Source organism: Acomys minous, assembly GCF_964271855.1.
Source record: "Acomys minous genome assembly, chromosome: 11".
Classification (NCBI taxonomy): domain Eukaryota; kingdom Metazoa; phylum Chordata; class Mammalia; order Rodentia; family Muridae; genus Acomys; species Acomys minous.
Window position 1 is genome coordinate 112,231,765 of NC_140492.1, and position 22,179 is coordinate 112,253,943.

A 22,179-nucleotide genomic window follows, 5' to 3' on the forward strand; every position below is an offset into this window, starting at 1 on the left:
ACTTTAACAGTATCTGTCTTCTTAAAAATAAAAAGGAAAGGAAAGAAAGAGAAGACGCACAAAAGCTCCCTTTCTCCCCAATTAGTTCTGTCTGCTGAGTTTTTGGCAAGCTCCCACTTGACAGTTCACAACAGGCGGCACTTCATGTCGGTCTACAGACGCTCTCACAAAAAGGCCACCAGTGACAAGTACTGGGCTGCTTTCTGAGGGTACAGTGGTTGGTTTGTCAAGACCAGGCGAAAACATGGGAAACCGTAACAACTGTCCTGAAATGCTGATCCCTAAATGACAGCAACAAGGAAGGGGGTGTCCTCAGTTAGGACAAGCTTCTCCATCAAGGACGGGGGTGTCCTCAGTTAGGACAAGCTTCTCCATCAAGGACGGGGGTGTCCTCAGTTAGGACAAGCTTCTCCATCAAGGAAGGGGGTGTCCTCGGTTAGGACAAGCTTCTCCATCAAAGGCAGGGGTGTCCTCGGTTAGGACAAGCTTCTCCATCAAAGGCAGGGGTGTCCTCGGTTAGGACAAGCTTCTCCATCAAAGGCAGGGTGTCCTCGGTTAGGACAAGCTTTTCCATCAAGGACAGGGTGTCCTCAGTTAGGACAAGCTTTTCCATCAAGGACAGGGGTGTCCTCAGTTAGGACAAGCTTCTCCATCAAGGACAGGGGTGTCCTCAGTTAGGACAAGCTTCTCCATCAAGGGCAGGGGTGTCCTCAGTTAGGACAAGCTTCTCCATCAAGGACAGGGGTGTCCTCAGTTAGGACAAGCTTCTCCATCAAGGACAGGGGTGTCCTCAGTTAGGGCAAGCTTCTCCATCAAGGGCAGGGGTGTCCTCGGTTAGGACAAGCTTCTCCATCAAGGACAGGGGTGTCCTCAGTTAGGACAAGCTTCTCCATCAAGGACAGGGTGTCCTCAGTTAGGACAAGCTTCTCCACTCAATTTAATAAAAAATTATTTGAATGGCTTTTTAATTAATGTTATTAATCTAGTTCATTATCTTGTTACAAGACTGGAAAAGGTCTTCATGAATAATTAAAATAGAAACGTTAAGTTGGAAATAAGATGGGCACAAAACCAATCCCTTCCGTGACTTCTTCTTCCTTTGATATGGGTGTCGCATTCTCTAGCCATGAACTCCCGATGCAGACAAGGATGCCTCTGAGTTTCTGATATTCTTGCCTCCACAATCACGCCAGTTTATGTGGCAGTGGAGACGGAACCAGGATTTTCTGCATGCTTGGCAGGCAACCTACAGACTGAGATACATCCCCAGCCTACAATTAAAAACTTCTTATAAGAAAAAACTTTTAAGGCGTACGATACCACAATAAAATCAAAGTAAAAATTCTAACCCTTTCTGAGTTTTTGAGGGGGAGGGCACTGTTTGTTTTCAAGCAAGATCATACTATATAAACCTGGCTGGCCTTGAACTTGCTATGTTAACTACACTGTCCTTGAATTCAGAGATCCTATCACTTCTGCCTCTAGAGTGCTGGAATTAAAGGCATTTACCATGCCTAGTAATATTCTAATTTTTGTTAAAATAATACATTCCTGTATTTAATTTTGGAAAAATTGCCTACATAAAAGATCATGTATAGTATATATTTGTATGGGCTATGTGCTAACTACTCCTTAGATAAGTGTCAAATTGCTGGGGGAAAATGTTCTCTAGCTCCAAATATGTAAGGTAACAGCAAAGGGCCAGAGGCAACTATGAACACAACATTAATAATTACATGCAATAGTGGTGCATCTGTCTTGAAAGCACAGGCCCTGACCTGACCCTCACGGGATATGCTTACAGAATGTAATTTTTAAACCAAATGTACCATAAAGTATAAACATCAGACAGTAAGCAAGGAGAAAGTGCTTCTAAGACAGTAAAGACCCAACCTGCACATAGGCAAGACCAACTCACTGAGGAGGGTAATGCCCAAGCTGACAACGAGCTGGCAGCAAATAATTAAGTAGAAACAGAAGGACCTGTACTATCATTCATCTGTTTATAACTGACTAAATAAGTACATGAAAATATTCAAGTTTACTAAGAATTAGGGAAAGACATGTCAAAGTACATTGAAGTGTTATTCCATACCCTGTAGGATAGCTATGTACAAATAGACCATCCTCAGTGACAGGAATATGGAGAAACTGAGTCTCTGTACAATATAAGATGGTACAGAACTATGCAAAATATATGGTGGCATCTTTAACAACTTAAACATGCACTTATTTGATGTGGCCATCCCATCAGTGGGCATATGCCCGAGAGAATGAGAGCAGGGCCTTGAGCAGATTTTTATGCACCAGTGCTCCCAACAGCATACCTATTCAAAAGCGAAAACAGGCAACATTAAGAGTCATATAAACACTTGTTTTTGTTTTGTTTTTTGGTTTTTTTTTTTTTCCAGACAGGGTGTCTCTGTGAAGCCTTGTCTGCCATGGACTCCCTTTGTAGACCAGGCTGGCCTTGAACTCACAGAGATCCATTTGCCTCTGCCTCCTGAGTACTGGGATTAAAGGTGTGAGCCACCACGGCCGGTGGCCATATAAACACTTTTTGTAACTGTACTGATCACATTTCTAGATTTCTAGTATTAATCCTAATTGCCCAAAGGATAAATCCCTGCCAGCTATGCTTGCAATTATCACTGCCATTATTAAAGTATACAACTCATTCATTTTTTGTGAAAATTCACTGGAGGGAGGGGGAGGGAAGGAAAGGAGGTGGGATTGGAGATCAATTTATCTCCAACTCTGGCTGTACAATTTACTAGCTGTCTGTTGTAGAAAATTAAAAGGCTATTCATGTCTATTATTAATCCATATAATTACTATAGCAGTTAATACTAACCTGCTACGATATAAATAAACACAGACACCTGATAGACCTATAAGCCTGTCTCACCTGAGGCCGGGCAGATCTTACCCCTCATCTTCCAGCCCCACATCCCATGCTGATGCTGTAATATTCCTACCTCGGCACTTCCCATCCAAATCCCATAAACACCTGCGCGTGCTCCCCATCTGGGCTGCTTCTCTCCCGTTACTATGATCCCCAGAGTCAATCCTCCCAGCCACATGGCTCTTTTTATGCTAACCCAGGGCGGTCTCCACTTCCTTCTTTGACCTTGTACCTGTCTCTCCTCCTGTGATCCTGCTGTCCTCTAAGCCCTCGAACCTTGGCCACGAATACCTCATTTCTATCCTGCCCAAGTATGCAGGCATTTATTTAACTAATCAGGGATAATTTGGAGGCAAATACTTCAAATGTCATTTTGCGTATATGTTTGTTCAAGAAAAGCAGCAAGTCTTTCATCCCAGCACTCAGGGAGGCAGAGGCAGGCAGATCTCTTTGAGTTCGAGGCCAGCCTGGCCTACAAAGAGAGTCCAGGATAGCCAGAGCTACAGAGAAACCTTGTCTTGGAATAAAAAGAAAGAAAGAAACACACACAAAACAAAAGCCAAAACCCAACAAAAATGAAAAAGACAGCAAGCAGATCTCAGGGAACAAAACAATTAACAATCAAATACAAAGCGTCATACCTGGCCGTTACAGTCTGTGAGCACTTAACCCCTCTGCTTTCAGGTTTTGTTCTTTATGTTCCTAAGTTGAGGAATTTACTGCTCTAACGCTTCTAATAATGAGAGTCTAGGTGATTCCAATAAGCACAAATGAATATATTTCTAATTGGTTGGAAGAATTCTCTGGATAATTATAGTATTCTCTACTCATATCACTATGGATGAACCCTTGGACTGTTTTGGGAAAAAAAAAAGCACCCAAGGTGCATGAGTTTTTGTAGGCATATAATTTCAGCTTATTTGGGCAAATACCTATATGAATAAATCTTATGTTAATATTTTTTAATAAACTTCCACACTGCTGTCTAATGTGGCTGGACCATTTTATATTCCCACTAACAACAGTAAGTAAGGTTTTTTGTTTTCTGTTCTTGCTAGTATTTGACTGTGGTCATTGTTTCAGCTATTAGCTATTCTAATAGATGTGCAGTGCTATCTCACTAACTTCTTTCTCTCTCTCTCTCTCTCTCTCTCTCTCTCTCTCTCTCTCTCTCTTTCTGTGTGTGAGTGTGTGTGTGTGTGAGTGTGCACATGTCAAGGCATGCATATAGAAGTCAGAGAACAACTTTGTGGATGTGGCTATCTCCTACTTTTGCTGAGATCACAGGTCTTATGTGACAAGTGTCTTTTACTTGCCGAACTATCTTACCAGGCGTGTGTGTGTGTGTGTGTGTGTGTGTGTGTGTGTGTGTGTGTGTGTGTGTAGGTCATTTGGGGAAGGTCTTGTTATATACCCAACAAGGGTCTCAAAATTGCCATCCTGTCTCAGACTCCCTAGTTCTGAGATTATAGGCCTGTGCCACCAAGCCTCATTGTCTGCCAAAAATCTTTGTGTATAATAGATAACTATCTCTCTTTTTCTCATTTTTTTGGGGGAGAAGGGCGAGTGTTCAAGATAAGTTTCTCTGTGTAGTGTTGGCTGTCCTGGACGGGCTTTGTACACCTGGCCTCGAACTCACAGCGATCTATTCTGGCTTCTGCCTCTGGAGTGCTAGGATTATGAGGTTTGTGCCTTATTAATAATTTATCACATTTGTGAGATTCCACTTGATTGGCTCCATTTGCATTTGTAAATACTAGGGTGCTTGTTTTGACAGAGCAACTTGCTCAAGCAGGCCTCACTGTCCTGATCTCAAGTGATCCTCCTGCGCAAGCTCTCAAGCAGTTGAGAATACAAGCTCATGCCAAAACCCCAGCTTGTAAGTGCCGATTTAATGCTTCAAAGCATACACAGCACACCCAGCATGGAGCAGACAAACTTCCCTGCCAAAGCCTGCGTGAACTGCAGATTTGTGGGCAGAAAAAAAAGACTATTAGAACTAAAAAACTTACTACTGGAGTTGTTTGCACGCTGTGTATTTGTGTACACGCATAAACCACACATGTATCTCCTTTGGTGAAGTGCTATCAATTTTTTTTCTGCAAATAATTGAATACAGCTTTATAAACATAAAACTAAGTACTTTCAAGATCAGAATTGGTCTGTTGGTCTTGTGTATGGAATAAAATTTCTAATCCTATAGCAGATTTGAAGAATTAATTAATCTTTGGCTTTTTGACTAAGAGCCCATTGTGCTTGTTTTCAACTTAAAACTTTTCAAATGTTTTAAATAACTGAAACAATTTTTCAAAATGTACCAAAAACAATCTGAATAAAAGTAAAACTCTTGACCCAAGTACAAATAGTATGCCTGCTCTGGAGCCATTAACCTTACCAAGTAAAAATAGTTTAGCTAAGGGTCCCCTTCTCGTCTGCTCTAATTGCCAAGTATCTTTGACAGCCCTCCTTCCCACCAGCAGCTGGCAGCCAGGGCCGCCTTGTGTTCAGCAGCTATGTGGATGCGAGCTCAGCAGTTCCTACTGCCCATCTCCCGAGACACCGGTTCCTGCGATGTGTCACTCTTGGAACCCAGAGATCAGGGTGTGAAGATCAGACTGTACCACAGAGAGGTCCAAATAAAGAAGAACCACTGACCTCTTGTATCACTTTCCCATCCAGGAACATGATTTCTGTTAACATTCACCTTAAGCTGTCACAGCATAAACAGCACAGAGAAGGCAAGCTTCCTGCTGAGACCTGTCCACATTTCAGATATGCACGTATCTCCTTCGGGAGGAGTCAGCAGCTTTTTAAAATTTCTGCAAATGCCTGACTATTGCTTTATGAACATTAAAGCTAAGATAATAATTTCAAGACCAGACATGAGGTGTTGTGTATGGAGTACAATTCCTACTCTTAACACAAATCTCTAAGGAACTAATTCATTCATCCTTAGCCGTTTGATTAGAGCCCACTGTGTTTGTTCTCAATGTCTTACAAACTGAATTAATGCAAATTAGTATTAAATCAGAAAGTGTTTAGTTCCATGTTAAACCACAAGAAAATATTACTGAGATTCTAACTGGAATGATAAAGTAATGTGTTGGTATGTTAGTCACATTCAATTCATGATCTTAAACCTTCTCAAGAATTTGAATCAATAGAGAAAATTTAACTTATCACCAGCATACTGTATTCTCTAGCAATAAAATTAAGGATAACAGGGCTAAAGGGGACAACAAAATGGCTCAATAGATAAAGATGTTCAATTCCTGGGACCCACACAGTGGAGAGAACCTATTCTCACAAGCTGTCCTCTGACCTTCATTTATCTACCTTAGGTTGTGTATGTGTGTGTGCGCACGTGTGTGTGTGTGTGTGTGTGTGTGTGTGTGTGTGTGTGTGTGTGTGTCTGTCTGTCTGTCTGTCTGTCTGTCTGTCTGCCTGGGGAAATACATAAATTAAAATAAAAGTAAAAACAAAGATCCTACACATTCTTTAAGTTCAAGAAAAAAACAGTGAAAATCATTCACTTGTCATTTCTTTATCAAAACCTAATTTACCCTGCAATCCCAGCACTTGGGGAGGCAGAGGCAGGCAGATCTCTGTGAGTTCGAGGTCAGCCTGGTCTAAAAGTGGGTCCAGGACAGCCAAGGCTACACAGAGAAACCCTGTCTCAAACAAAACAAAACAAAAACCTAATTTACCTGATAATTGAGACTCATTACAGTAATTTCTATTGTTGAGTATTTAATACTAACACAAAACATCAACTGATCAAATCAATAAAATGCAAATATTTCCTGCTCATAGTCACCCCCTGTCCTATTCCTATGAGCAGAGAAAACCTGTGATGGGAACTAATCATATATAATACAACACAAAGAAATCACAGGTCTAAATTGGAAAATCTAAGCATCCACCATGGGAAACTAGAGAAACTGCGAGCTATCTAACCCTGACTTGTAAAGAAGGGAAGGGAAGGGGTGCAGGGTGGAGCAATGGCACAGTAGTGAAGAGCACTTCCCGTTCCTCCAGGGTACTCAGCTTTGCTTCTGAACACTCACTTAGTTCCAGGGGATCTGACATCTTCTTCTGCTCTAAGGCATGCCAAGTGTACGCATGGTATACACACAAATGCACACACACGTAGACATGTGCATGCACACATGTGTACACACACTCACACAGACACATGTACACACACACACACACACGTGTACACACACACACACATACAGGAGAGGGTATCCTTTATTCATGTTGGCCTCAACAACAAGTTCCAACATGAAATCGCTCATCACACTTTTGTAGTTACCAAACAACAGAAAGCTATGAATCAAGGAATTTTTCAAATACACTGATGGAAGCATCAGGTAGGCGGGTGCAAACAAAGTGAGGAAATCTCCACTATGGGCTTCTGATGCTACCTGGTAACATTGCCAGCTTCGGGACTGGTAGAAGCAGTGGCCTGTTAATACAGTCCACAGGGTTCTACCTCACAGTCACAAGAACACAAGTGAGACACGACATAGCGTGGCAGTGAATGGCTACTGAAGAGACAAAAGACAACCCGGGATAATTTACTTCCAGACCTTCAACTTTCTTTCCTGCACTGAAGTTTGGTTTTTGTTTTGGGGGTTGGTTGGTTGGTTGGTTTGGGGTTGGGGGTAGTTTTTTCTTTTTTGGGGGGTTGGGTGCAAGTTTCAAGGCAGGGTTTCTCTGTCTAGTCTTGGCTGTCTTGGACTCACTTTGTAGACGAGGCTGGCCTTGAATTCACAGAGATCCACCTGCCTCTGCCTCCCGAGTGTTGGGATTACAGGAGTGTGCAACCATGCCTGGCTGTAGAATCTTCTTTAAAGAAAGCTTTTGTAGGGACGAGAGAAGATGTCTCAGTGGCTAAGAGCACATGTTGCTCTTGCAGAAGACCTGGGTTCAGTTCCCAGAACCCTTATCAGTTTGCAATCTGCTGTAACTCCAGTTTAATGGGATCTGCTGCCCTCTTCTGGCACTGCATACAGTGGTACACATACATGTACAAAGGCCAAACACTCACACACATGAAAAAATATTTAAAAAATTTTAAAACATCTTGCGCTTTAATATTTTAGTTATGTGTGTCTGTGTGGGTCTGTGCATGTGTGTACAGGTGACCCCTCAAGGGTTACCCTGGAGCAGGAGTTATAAGCACTTTTGAACTACTCAACATAGGTGCTGGGAATCAAAGTCAGGTCCTCTGTAAGATCAGTACATGCTACCCTTTGTATAATCTGTAACAAAGTCATGGCTTTTTTCTGGCACATCATTTAACACAACATACACAAAAAGCACTACAATAAAGATCACTCCTAATGGGTAAGTGACTATAAGTTTTCCCTCTGAGATCAGAAAAAAAAGCTCAAGTTAATGCAGTAAGTACAGGAAATGAAGACCACTGCGCCTGGTGGCACACACCTTTAATCACAGCACTTGGGAAGTAGAGGCAGGCAGACCGAGGCTAGCCTGGTCTACATAAGGAGTCCCAGGCCAGCCAGTGCTGCATAAAAAAAGAAAGAAAAGAAAAAAACAGAAAAGAAAACTAAGCATATTAGACAAGAATAAAATGGTTTTTGTTTGCCAATGACATCATAGTCTATCTGAGCCCAAACACATGAATCACTGGAAAGTCTCTTGAAAGTAGTTGACGGTTACACAATACAATATTAATATACCAAAGTCAACTGCTTTCCCAGCTACCATCAATAAGCAAACAAAACGTGATATTAAGAACACAACTGTACATATGTCAACACAACAATATAGTCATGCCATAAAGTAGCATTTCATCAACAAATATGGGGGTTTCCATAGCATCACAGTCTCCAGTAGTGTCACGGGTGTCTCGGTTCACCACTCTGTGATGTTTGGCCAATGAAGAAATCACCAATGAATTTCTCAGAATTTATTCCCACAGTTAAGTGACAGACAACTATAAATAAATAAACAAACTGTGTGCAAGATCTGCATAAGCAAACCTCTACTGAAGGCAATCATAAAATATCTCAATACTGAAGAATTGTTCCATAGTCACAAACAGAGGTACTTGGTATTGTTAAAAATATCATTTCTTCCCAAATTATCCTATAGATTAAAACAACCCCTATCAAAATCCCAGTAAGTCACTGTTTGGACATTAGTAAGCCAGTTCTAATGTTCATATTCAAAGACAAAAGATCCAAACTGCAATACAATGTGAAAAGAAAATTAAAGTCAGAAAACTGATGCTTTCTGATTGTGAAACTTAAGACTTGTCTGCATGTGGCAATGGACACACAAAAGATAAACACCCTAGGAATAAACTATTTAAATGTAGTCAACTGACCTTTGGGAAAGAAGCAAAGGCAATGGAATAAGATAAAAAGTAAAATCTATATAGTCATCTTAATGTCATGTCTGTCTGTCTGTCTGTCTGTCAGGTCTACACAGGCATGTGAGGGCAGAGGTGGGCAGAGGTGGGCAGAGGTGGGCAGAGGTGGGCACTGGGTATTCTCTCTTACTCTCCACTTCAGTCTTTGAGAAAGGCATGTCACTGAAACGGAAGTTCACACACCGGCGGGACTAGCAGGCCAGCGGCCTCGGGGATCCTCTGTCTGTGCCTCCGCAGCACCGCAGTTACAGGCTCGCCTGTCCCAGCTGGCCTTTTTAAATGTGAGTTCTGGGGATTTGAACTCCGCAAGCTCTGTACCTACTGAGCCTTCTCCCTACATGTCATATGGTGACCTTAAACCTTCCACCAAAATTATCCGAAACAGACCAGAGGACTAATATTAGGACACAAAACTAGCAAGATTCTAGGTGTTCTTGTGGTTGGCACTGAGGTGGTAACTACCAAAAATGACTCATGACATATACATATGGGAATTTCATTGTATTTTATTAAAATTAAAGCTTATGTTCTATAGAATTTACTGTTTTTTAAATCAAAGCTACAGAATGAGAGACTGTATTTGCAAAACATCTCTCTTGATTTAAAAAAATGCACAATCATACAGATGTGTCTCATAAATCTCACTAGGAAACAGCCTAGTTAAAAAGTGAGCGCAAGATGTTATGAGACACCTATCAAAGCAAATACACAGTGGAGCAGAGCCGTGCATGTTCAGATGCCCAGATCCTGGGAGGCAGAGGCAGGAAGACTGCTATGTGTTCAAGCATGCCCGACCTGCTGACCGACCAGGACTACATAGTAGGGTCCTGTAGTCTCAGGCAATACAATAGCAGCAACCCGATGATAGTCAGCCTGTACGAAAAGGCGGTCCACATCATGTGTCATTTGGAAATCACCAATTAAAATTAAAACAGGGAGATAGATGAAACAGTAGACCTACTAGAATAGCTCAATCTCACCAGCCTGCTCTACACAGTGAGTTCCAGGCCAGCCAGGGTTATGCAGGAATTGCCTTTCTCAAAAACCAACACAAAACCAAACACAACTAAATTTCAATAACCCTGATTACACTAGATGCTGGCAGGGATGAGAAGACCATTCCTCACTGGACTGCAAAAATGGCGTAGCCACTTTGGAAGTGTGCATGGACATTTCTTACAAAGCTAACACAAGAACCACTGTGTGTCTGAGCTACAAGCTTAATGTCTACACAAAAATGTGCCAAAAAGTAATAAAAAAATCTTTCAAATACTGTGGTCAAAGCTGTGTCTGGTAGAGCAAGCTTTAATCCCAGCATGCAACAGGAAGAAGCAGACAATGAGTTTCAGACAAGCCTGGTATACATATTGAATGCTCAAACAGGTATGCTAAATAGTGAGACACTGTCTAAAAATTAAAAAAACAAACAACAACAACAAAAAACCCAACCTACTTCATGCCCATCACAGAAGTTACTATTACCAGAAAGCAGCAACAGCTAGCAAAGGTGTAGAGAAATTTGCTCCCTGCAGCACTAAGGAAATCAGCGCAGCCTGCCTTAAAACGTTAACATGAAGTTACTACAGTATCCAACAACTTTATCTCAGAGTGTATGAGCAAAGACACTGAGAGCAAGGATTCAACCAACTCTACAACTACAGCAGCATTAACCACAGACAGCAGTTCCAGAGGGCGGTGGTGGTGCACGCCTTCAATCCCAGGGCTTGGGAGGCAGAGGCAGAGGGATCTCTGTGAGTTCCAGGACAGCCAGGGCTGCAAAGAGAAACCCTGGCTCAAAAAAACCAAAAAGGCCAAAGGTGGAAACAATTCCAGAATCTATTGACAGCTAAGTGGATAAACACAATGTGGTAAATAAAAACACAGCAGAACACTTACTCTAAGGAAGCTGATTCTGGTACATAACACAAAATTGATGAACCATGAAGACATTGTGGAAAGTGAAACAGAGCAGTTACAAAGGCAACACCTGTGTGTTTCCAGAAGCATCAAAGCACACAGGATATAGACCAATGGCCACCAGAAGCTGCAAGGTTGAGAAAAGGAGAGAAATGGAGGATGATGGGTCAGAGTTTCCACTGGGATTATGAAAAGCTCAGACAAGGGCAGGGTTGACAATGGTGGCCATTTGTCACAATAACATCAACAAATAGGATGATAATGACTTATACTTGAAATAGTTCGCTTTGTATATGATTATTTTATCACAGTGAAAAGCAGAGCCCAGCCTCGGGGGTGCCCTTCTGAAAGCCCAGCACTTGGAAAGCTGAGCAAAGAGAACGGCCCATGCGAAGGCAGCCGGAGCTGCACACCCTGTCAAAAAGAAAGAGTATAGCTTGTGAGAACTGTTGAGCCCTGGTTTATCCTCATAAACAGCAAGTCTTACTAGAGGTTTTCAAAGTTGTAGACTTGTAACTTTGCCTAGAGAAAGTCTTTTCACATATGCATGTAGAAATACTATGTCTGTATACATTAACCACTCATTTTGCAAAATCTTAGAAGTCCAGATTGAGCTGCTGAACTTCACAATAATTATTCATTTGTACTGCATCATGTAGCAAATTTTCCAAAATTACACACTTTTGAAAAAAAATTATACACTTTTTAGAAACTTCTAGTGTCTGTGTAACACAAAATATGGTCATGCTTTTTGTGACCATATGTCCCACCAATTGCCACCCTCACTATATTTCAGACCTTAGGCTGGCACCAGTGTTCAACACATTTTGCATACAAATAGTTGCTAATGTTCAATCTTTCTTAATAACTTAATAGTACAAATATGTGAGAGCAATTATTCTCATAATACACTTACAAAAACTGTAATGAGCAAAAACAGAAGGGAAAGTAGGCCTAGGTGGGTCAGTGATTCTACTAGTCAGATAAGAAACTGCTACACAGTGTAAGTCACCCACCTCACTGTTCAGCATCAAAACAAATTCATAATTATAAGACAAAAGTTTTATTCATAACAGAAACAAAATTAACACTATAATTTGTATATATTTATTTTCACAGGCACATGAAACAGAAGTATTTACATTTTAAAATATTCTAAACATACTTCAAAAATAGAGAGAGCAAGACTTCACAAGAAACTTTTTGTGGGCATGGGAGGTACTAGAAATAAACAGGCTAAGGTGACAAAGACAGACAGATGTTTATATCATAGCTGATATAAATGTAGTAAAGCATGCCCAAAATGCTGCAATGATAAAGATTTGTATTTAAGACGTTAAGTAAAATTTCATGAACTTTCTTTGCCAAAAAAATTGAAAGTATTTTTTAACCTTATAACCATAAATAGGTAACTATTTCTTTCTCCCCTTTTCTTAAAATACTAAAAATATTTGAAGACTTTAATACACCACTCTCACCAATGGAGAGATCATCCAGACAAAAACTAAACAGAGAAATATTAGAGCTAACATGTTATGACCCAAATGAACCTAACATGTAACTACAGAATATTTTACCTGAACACAGAAAAAACTACGGTTTGGGCTTTCATGAAGAATTTAAAAATTTTTAAACTTTATTGTAAAGTACCTTAGGAAAATTATCTTTGTAAGTTCTTTTTGCCTTTTTAGATACCAGACAAAGCATCTATTTTACCATTCCCTTCAGAAGCAAGCAATGTGAACAGTCTTTGATGCTACGATAATCATACAGACTTGTTCAGTAATGGAATCCCCAGCTTCTCCATGGAGGCTGCATGCTGTAGTAAGGTATTCTGCAGGGCAATGAGGGTGGATATAGGCTTTGGCACGCTCCATTTGTTTGGGGAAGGGCATGCTCATGTGTGCAGGTGTGCTAGCCTATCTGCGTGCGTAGATGGCCAGGCAGAGAGGGTCAAGTGTTGCCTCAGCTCTTGTCTCCCCCGTCAGCCTGGGATTAAGGCACGTGATAAGAGGGCTGGATCTGAACTCAGGCCTCAGGCTTGATGACAAGCGCTTTAGTCACTGAGTCTTCTCTGTAGCCCTTCCATAGCTTTTCAGGATCTTGGTGAACACCGAGAGTTCTGTGTGTCAACTGTAACTAGAACTTTCCCATCATGTATATGGTAACTTGGCTTGAGCATCTTTGGGGATGGTGGGGAATCCCAGGTTGCTGATTTTTTTTTTTTTTTAAGATTTATTTTTACTTTATGTGTGTAAGTATTTGTCTACAGGTCTATGTGTACACCTGACTGCTAAGGTGGCCAGACAGCTGTTAGGCACCAAGTGGGAGCCGACAACCAAACCTAAGTCTTCTGCAAGAGCAGCAGGTGCTCTTAACCTCTGTGCCATCTCACCAGCGCTGTAGGCTGCTGATTTTATTTATTTGTTTATTTATTTATTTATTTTGTAATGGAAGCTAATGCAGTTCTGAATATAGCATCTTTTGGTTGAAGCATATAGTAAAAAGTTACTATTTTCAAGAGTTCTTTATTATTTCTTTATTGTGCAGATGAATACCTCCCTTATCTTCTAGACTTGCCTTCCAATTTTTACTTACTTTAGAAAAATTTAAGTCTGTATCACTAAACAAGAAAGTATTCACTAAGGGCTGGAGGAGTCTCTTTTGAAGGCACTCTTTTTAAAAGTCAAACAAACCATTTTTTCTAAATGATGAACTCGCAGCAGCTTGTGTTGAGCTACTGGTCTAGGGTGTACAGCTGAGGTAGACAGGACTTCCTTCAGTATGAGAGCACGGTCTTCAGCTTGCTGGGGACACACAAACGCAGGATAGCCGCTGCCTTCAGGAAGTCTACTGGTCCTTAATTCTCTATCCGTTTCATTAGAACTATTAAATATTTGTTGCAGGTATCAACTTTCCTTGGGATACAGGGCTTGCTTTTAGTTTCAAGTTTCACAATCCTGGGGCTCACAACTTGTAACTCAAAGACTTGACAGCCTTTCAGGATGTGCTGGTTAGTTCTGTTGTTAACTTGACACACACTAGGGTCATTTGAGAGAGGCGAACCTCAACTGAGAAAATGGCCAATTAATTGTACTGCCCCATGACAGTGGGTGGGACTTGTTTAACTCAGCTCTAAGGCTGCGGCTCAGTGGTAGGGAACACACCCTAGGCTTGAGCCCTAGCGGTTTGGGGTTAGGAGTTGAAGTAGTATTTTTCAAGAGCTACTTAACATCTTTTACCAAAGTCTATTAATCAACCATAAATAATTCTATATATTCCTCATAAGGCTTAGTCATTAGGGCTGTGCAATATTACATTTCTCCCAAGCACCTGATGGGATTATACTGCCTTACCTTCTTCAAAGTTAGCTGTGGGCATGAGATTTATGTTGCCAGTGAACTGTAACAGAAAGTGACAATATCCACCAGTTTTAAGTCGGTATATGCCTGCCTTTGTTGGAGTGATGCTTTTGTGCATTGTGTAAAGATTGTCCTTGTATTACTCCAATGCTGGTTTTGTACCCAGAAAGTTGAGAACAGGAGGGACTTTAGTATTGTTAAGCATCACCTGTCTCACTGATTGGTTAATAAAGAGCTGAGTGGACAACAGCTGAGGCGAGAGAGGGAGGCAGGACCTGCAGCACAGAGGCAGGAGGATTCCCCAGCAGGATGTGGGGGTGGGGGTGGGGCGGGAAACAGGGTGCCAGGACTAAGAACCACGGGGCAGAACACAGACTCAACATAGGTTGTAAGAGCCAGTCAGGAACAGCAGTGAGCTAAGGCCTAAAGATATCACAAATAAATATAAGTCTCCGTGTCATTATTCGGAGCTGGGACACACATAGAAAGCCCATACGGTTTCATGCCTTACCTTTTTCCACTGTCACAGTAATTAAAGGTGGTAAGTGTATGTCCACAGGTGAGGGCATATAAAATAGAGTTACTAGCTGCTCCATAAGGGATGCACAGCATGAACAAGAAACAAACCTTTATTAATTTTAAGTCATAGATCCTGACAGATACAGCTTGATAAGCAACTGTGCGCTGATAATACCTCGCTAGCGAGCACCACGTGAGAACCCAAGCTGTACGGCATCTGCTACGCACTCACTGTGTGAAGTTCAATGTGGTATTTTGAGAGTTTGCTATTTTCAAGTGAATCAAGATGTCACATTTTACAAAGCTACATTTTGGTCTTAAGGGCAGCATAATTTTGAGTTCGAAGCTCAAAAGCCATTAAATGATTGTTTCACGAAAGTACTACAGCTACTGTTAGATCTTGCCAAGCTCACCTGCTAAATTCACGCTACCTCAGCCTCTGCATTTATCTGCAACTCTAAGTAATGCCCACTTACTGCTTTTTTTTTTTTGCTTCAGTTATGGTTTTTGGTTTAGAACATCTCTGTGCCTGCAACAAAAACCATCGAGATTGTGTGTAAATATCACAAAGCTATTTGCATGTAACAGCTAAACCACAACCAATATGCTGAAAAGGTAAGAAGTGCTTTTTGAACATACTACATTAACTTTTTGAGTAATATTACATTATCAACACTATTACATCAAAGATTAAGCCTGTCAGTAACTATTGTTTATTTACTCTTTAGATGAAAAATGAAGTGTCCATCAGCAATATCTGGTATTCTTGAACAAACCATTTTGCAAAATTTGATTATATGACTAAAGTTAATAAATATAAGTTTAATATAGCATTAATTTCCCTTTTCATGAAACAAACTCAAAAACAATCATGTAGTGACTACAACTTAATAATTATTCAGACTTGCCTGACAGTGGCAGAGGCAGGCAGATCTCTGAGTTCGAGGCTAGCCTGGTGTATACAGGAAGTTCAAGGAAAGCCAGGGCTACAGAGACCCTGTCTTGGGGGGGAAAAAAAAGGTGTTAGGTCCATGCTAGAATTCCAGATTTGCTGCTTAACAGCAATATGATTTTGAAAAATTGACTTCAAAGTCTGAACTTCAATTTCTTCTGCTATAAAAATAAGGTTAATAATGGCTCACCGAGTTATGGTAGAATTAAATAGCATGTTAAGTAATTGCATGTAATGCCTGCTATAGAGAAACAAATGCTCCTTTCTTTCCCTCTAGGACAAAGCAGGGCTAGCCCAAGAGGAAAGAAAACCCTACAAAACAAGTATGCTCCAGACTTTGCGTCAACAAATGTGGACAATTTCTTTCCTCCGTTCCCTCCAACAACTACAGTATGAGCGAACGCCTGGCTCTTCTCCATGCTCAGGCCTTTGCCCTGGGCCAGCTCAGAGCCTAAGTCCCACCTCTTGTCTCTAATCTCTGCCACAGTGTCCTCCCAGTTAACCCAGTAACTATACTCAACCGTATCACTCTTTCCTTAAAACTCTTCCTTGATTCATCTTTTTCTTTTCTTTTTTTGATGCTTCTGCCTCTACACACTCCACTCCATGGGACTGCAGGTGTACACCCAATTTTATGCAGTGTGCCTGGGGAGGACACCCAGGACCACCTGCGTCCTAACAAGCACTGTACCAACACTGTACCAAGTGAGCTATGACCTCAGCTTTATAATTTGTTGGTTAAAATTTAAGTAGAGATAGAGTTCCAAGACATTTCTAATTATGTCACATGTTTCAGGTCAAAAGGAATCTATGCGGATGTGGGTTGAATGGGTGAGCTGGTTGGCTTGACAGAGTTTTGCGAAGTGGATACGTAGCCTGGTTGGCCTCAAACTTACCCCCTTCATGCCTTACCCTGCATACAGCTAGGATTACAGGTCTGTATTGCCACCACTAGTTTTATAAATATTTTTCTCATCTATATGCATATATGAGCAAAATAAAAAAGCGAGGAAGGAGCCAGGTGTGGAGGCACACACCTTTAATCCCAGCACTCGAGGCAGAGACAAGTGCATCTCTAGGAGTCTGAGGCCAACCTGGAATACACAGTGAGTTTCAGGATGAAATAGAGAAGCCCTGTCTCAAAAGAACTTTAAAAAGGAAAGAAGTAAGAAAGAAAACACAGCAGCAAAATATTAACATTATTAAATTTAAATATAGATCGTGTTTGTAGATTTATTTTACTGAAACTTTTTCTGTGTATTAAAATTTTAAGAGCAGTAAAATTGAAAGTAAAATTAAAATTATATGCCTCATCTCCAGAAAGATGGGAAAGAATAACAATCTCTTTTCTTCAATAGGTAGAAATAAACTCCAAGTGTTAAGACTCCCATAACATGGTTGGAGAGATGGCTCAGTGATTAAGAGCACTGACTGCTTTGCCAGAGGGCTCAGGTTCGATTCTCAGCACCTGCAAGTGGCTCACAACCATCTGCAACTCTATCTTGCTCCAAGGGACCGGATGACCTCTTCTGGCCTCCAGGGGGATAAGGCATGCCAGCACACAAAACATACACATTAGAAGAAAAAAAAAAACTTTTTAAAGAATTTAAAGGAACAGGGGCTACAGAGATGGCTCAGCGGTTAAGAGTACCAGCTACTCCTCCAGAGGACCTGAGTTCAATTCCCAGCACCCACATGGCAGGGCACGACTGTCTGTAACTCCTGTTTCTGGAGATCTGACACCCTCACATAGACATGCATGCAGTAATAATACCAGTGCACACAAAATAAAAATAAATTATTTAAAAAATTATTTAAAGAAACCGCTAACAGCAATTTGATAGTTAAGTGACAGAAACAGCAGCAGTAAATTAGAGCTGATGGGACAGCGATCTGAGGGAATCGCACAAAACCTGTCACACAGTGTAGAGCTGATGGGACAGCGATCTGAGGGAACCGCACAAAACCTGTCACACAGTGTAGAGCTGATGGGACAGCGATCTGAGGGAACCACACAAAACCTGTCACACAGTGTAGAGCTGATGGGACAGCGATCTGAGGGAACCGCACAAAACCTGTCACACAGTGTAGAGCTGATGGGACAGCGATCTGAGGGAACCGCACAAAACCTGTCACACAGTGTAGAGCTGATGGGACAGCGATCTGAGGGAATCACACAAAACCTGTCACACAGTGTGCAGCTGATGGGACAGCGATCTGAGGGAACCGCACAAAACCTGTCACACAGTGTGCAGCTGATGGGACAGCGATCTGAGGGAACCGCACAAAACCTGTCACACAGTGTAGAGCTGATGGGACAGCGATCTGAGGGAATCGCACAAAACCTGTCACACAGTGTAGAGCTGATGGGACAGCGATCTGAGGGAACCGCACAAAACCTGTCACACAGTGTGCAGCTGATGGGACAGCGATCTGAGGGAACCGCACAAAACCTGTCACACAGTGTGCAGCTGATGGGACAGCGATCTGAGGGAACCGCACAAAACCTGTCACACAGTGTGCAGCTGATGGGACAGCGATCTGAGGGAACCGCACAAAACCTGTCACACAGTGTAGAGCTGATGGGACAGCGATCTGAGGGAATCGCACAAAACCTGTCACACAGTGTAGAGCTGATGGGACAGCGATCTGAGGGAACCGCACAAAACCTGTCACACAGTGTAGAGCTGATGGGACAGCGATCTGAGGGAACCGCACAAAACCTGTCACACAGTGTAGAGCTGATGGGACAGCGATCTGAGGGAACCGCACAAAACCTGTCACACAGTGTAGAGCTGATGGGACAGCGATCTGAGGGAACTGCACAAAACCTGTCACACAGTGTGCAGCCCTGTGCTAGTCACTCAAAGCATTACGCTGAACACACCACTGGCTGCACTGGCATATAGATACTGTGAGAATTAAGTGAATCTATATTAATAAAGTCCTTATTTAGTGGTTGGTACCTGGTACTGTTGCATAAGAAATAACTGTCCAGTACAAATAGCACCATTTGATACAAGTTAATTTTAAACTATACTCAATAGATATTTACCCTCTTCAGAAATAACTATGGCTATGAACTTCAAATAGTATTCATTGAAAGACACCAAAATATCTTTCTCACTGAAATGATTAATACCTGAAATAAATATAGTTGGCTAGAAAAGCTACCTAGGTATCACTAAATAGCATTTTACAACTTAGCAAGAGTGCTACTACACGGTCTGCTTTTCCTAAACCGCAGAGCTCACTGAGCCACGAGGCTAAACGAGACATAGATAACAAGAAGGTAGAGCAATTCTTGACATACTCTAAGGAAAACTATACGTAATAATTATTAAAACAGTTCACTGCTAGATTTAAAAAGGAATTTCCACTTAGAGAGTTTTAATTGTTTTTATTAGCCTAATCCCTAAAGTTCATGCCAACTCTAAGTCATAGGTTCCTATTTTTTGAAGTTCATATTGAAAAAAAAAAACAACCAATTACACAACTAAAGGCAATAAACATTGAAAATACTCTACACTACTCAGCAAAGTAGCTGTATTTGCAATACAGTGTAGTTTAATAATGGATGCCTACTAAGTGCACCCAATTTGATCACTGCCCCTTGATGGGGAGGCCCAGCAGGTACACAGGCTACCGGGTGAGCCCTGATAGGCTATGGTCATGTGGTGGGGGAGGAGGTCCCCTTCTGTATGAGATCTCGAGAAGGGGAATAGGGCGGAAGAGGGAGGGAGCGGGAAAAGGGAAGGTATAAGTGAAGGGATAACAATTGGGATGTAATCTGAATAAATTATAATAAAATAACATTTTTAAAGGTTAAAAAAATAATAGATGTCTATAAACGTGATGGGCCTATAGTGTGTTTCAGTTTAAAGTTCAACAAATCTTAAAATAAAAAGTACACAAAGTGCCGGGCAGTGGTGGCGCACGCCTTTAATCCCAGCACTCGGGAGGCAGAGGCAGGCGGATCGCTGTGAGTTCGAGGCCAGCCTGGTCTACAAAGTTAGTCCAGGACAGGCAAGGCTACACAGAGAAACCTTGTCTCGAAAAACCAAAAAAAAAAAAAAAAAAAAAAAAAAGTACACAAAGTAATCTAGACTTTATGGCTTCAACAATGTAAGACAACAAAACCTATATATGCATAAGGACCCAATGGACAGATAAAAATAAGTTACAATCCAAACACACAAAGCTTCACAGCGGTTAGTGTAATGGAGAAATTCACCTCTTGTTATTCAATGTACAGCTTTACAGGCGTGCAGGCCGTTTAAGGAATACTCAGTCGTCACAGTAAGAGCCACCAAATGCAGTCCATAAAACTACAAACCGACAGACGTGAACGGAGTCACGAGAACTTCCACTGACTTCCTCAGTAGGCCCCTTAACTCTAATAAGAAGCACTGTCAGGGCTGTATATGCAACTTGATTTTGTTCATAAATCCATTCTTTGTTGTTATTTTTTTGTTTTCAGACAGGGTTTCCCTGTGTAGCCCTGGCTGCCCTGGACCTCGCCCTGGCTGTCCTGGACCTCGCTCTGTAGACCAGGCTGGCCTTGAACTCCACCTGCCTGTCTCCTGAGTGCTGAGATTAAAAGCGTGTGCCACCACCACATATTCATTCTTATCAAGAAAATGAGATATAACAACAGTACTTTTTCCATTGATTTTTTTCATAATAGTCGATCATTTAAAAATATATTCACCTTAAAAATAAAAAATAAACAAATAAATAAAAATATATTCACCTTAAGAAGCTGTTTTATAACTTTAAAGTAACTTTAGTCATGTTGACAAATATCCACATGACAAAATACACTGGCATTAGGAGTGTGTAGTTCAGTGTTAGAAGTCATGCTTAGCACGTATGAGGCCTTGTGTTAAATCCTAACACCAAAACAAAACCAAAAAGATAAAATGACCAAAGTGAGACAAATAATAGGTTTTCAAGAGAAATTTTAAAGATCTGGCAAGTTAATACTAAAATATAAGACAATGCATCTATTTATCAAAAGTCTTGTTGCCCTTTGCAGATCATAAACACCAAAGGACAGGCACAGTTGACCTGCGAGTAATCTGAGCACATGAGAGACTGAGGCAAAACGATTTCCAGCCAGCTGTGGCTACTTATTAACAAGACTCTGTTTTTTTAAAAATATATGTTGAGATGGTAATTCCTACTCAACTTATCCAACAATTTATTGAAACATCGACAATGTCTTATGTAAAATGCTAGACCCAATAGCTAGTCTGTAACTTTTTATAGTTAATGAATTTAAAAATTGTCCATTATCATGGGCTTGAATGCTCATACTCATTTTCTACATTACAGACACATACAAGGCACTTTCTACGCACAAACGGGAGTACAGACACTGCAGCATAGGTGCTATATAGGATGCAGTGAGACTGTCAGGAAAAACTTGCTCAACAAAACTACCCTGTCAGGTACTTCTGTTTTCACTGTGCATCCAGTGCCCAAGACTAGGACAGTTTATAGACCCTGAGCATCATGTCTCCTTGGACCACACACCTATTACAAGGGAAATGGCCACATAGATAATGACAACACTCAACACAATTTTTTAATGTACACATAGTATCAAATTTTAGCTAAAATTGTAAATGAATAGCTATAAATTTTGGTCTTCCCAGGTATGTTCACTGATACTTTTTTTTACTCTACTTCTTCTCAAATTCTAATAAATTAGTAGAGTAAAATTTAACAGTATCTATGCAATTCACATATACCTTAAGCTCAAGGGTATTTTACTTTTCAACCAGTTGTATAGTGAAAATAAATGCAAATGAACAAATTCAGCTGGATGACATTATGTGGCCTGCTTAAAGTAATCTGTGGAGGAATGTCTTGTGTGGATGTCAGAGCTGTCAATAAAGAGCTGGTTGCCAGGACAGGAAATAGAAGGAGGGACTTCCTGGTGAGGAGAGCTGGCCAGGTGGCTGTAGGAACAGACTGTGGAGCAGAAGCCACCCCGGGAGCCATCAGATTGGCAAGTGATTGGTTTTTATGTGGGTTTTAAAAGTACTAGGATTAGAGTCGTTCAGAATCTGCCCAGCATAGTGTTTATGGCTTGAAAATAATTCAGTCTCTC

At 41.2% G+C, this 22,179-nt stretch overlaps 1 protein-coding gene across 1 annotated transcript in view; it reads right to left on the reverse strand.

Moving 5' to 3' along the window:
* The window catches only part of NDUFS4 (NADH:ubiquinone oxidoreductase subunit S4), a 95,372-nt gene that overhangs the window by 60,095 nt on the left and 13,098 nt on the right, over positions 1 to 22,179 (reverse strand). The gene's annotated exons all lie outside the window — the stretch shown is intronic.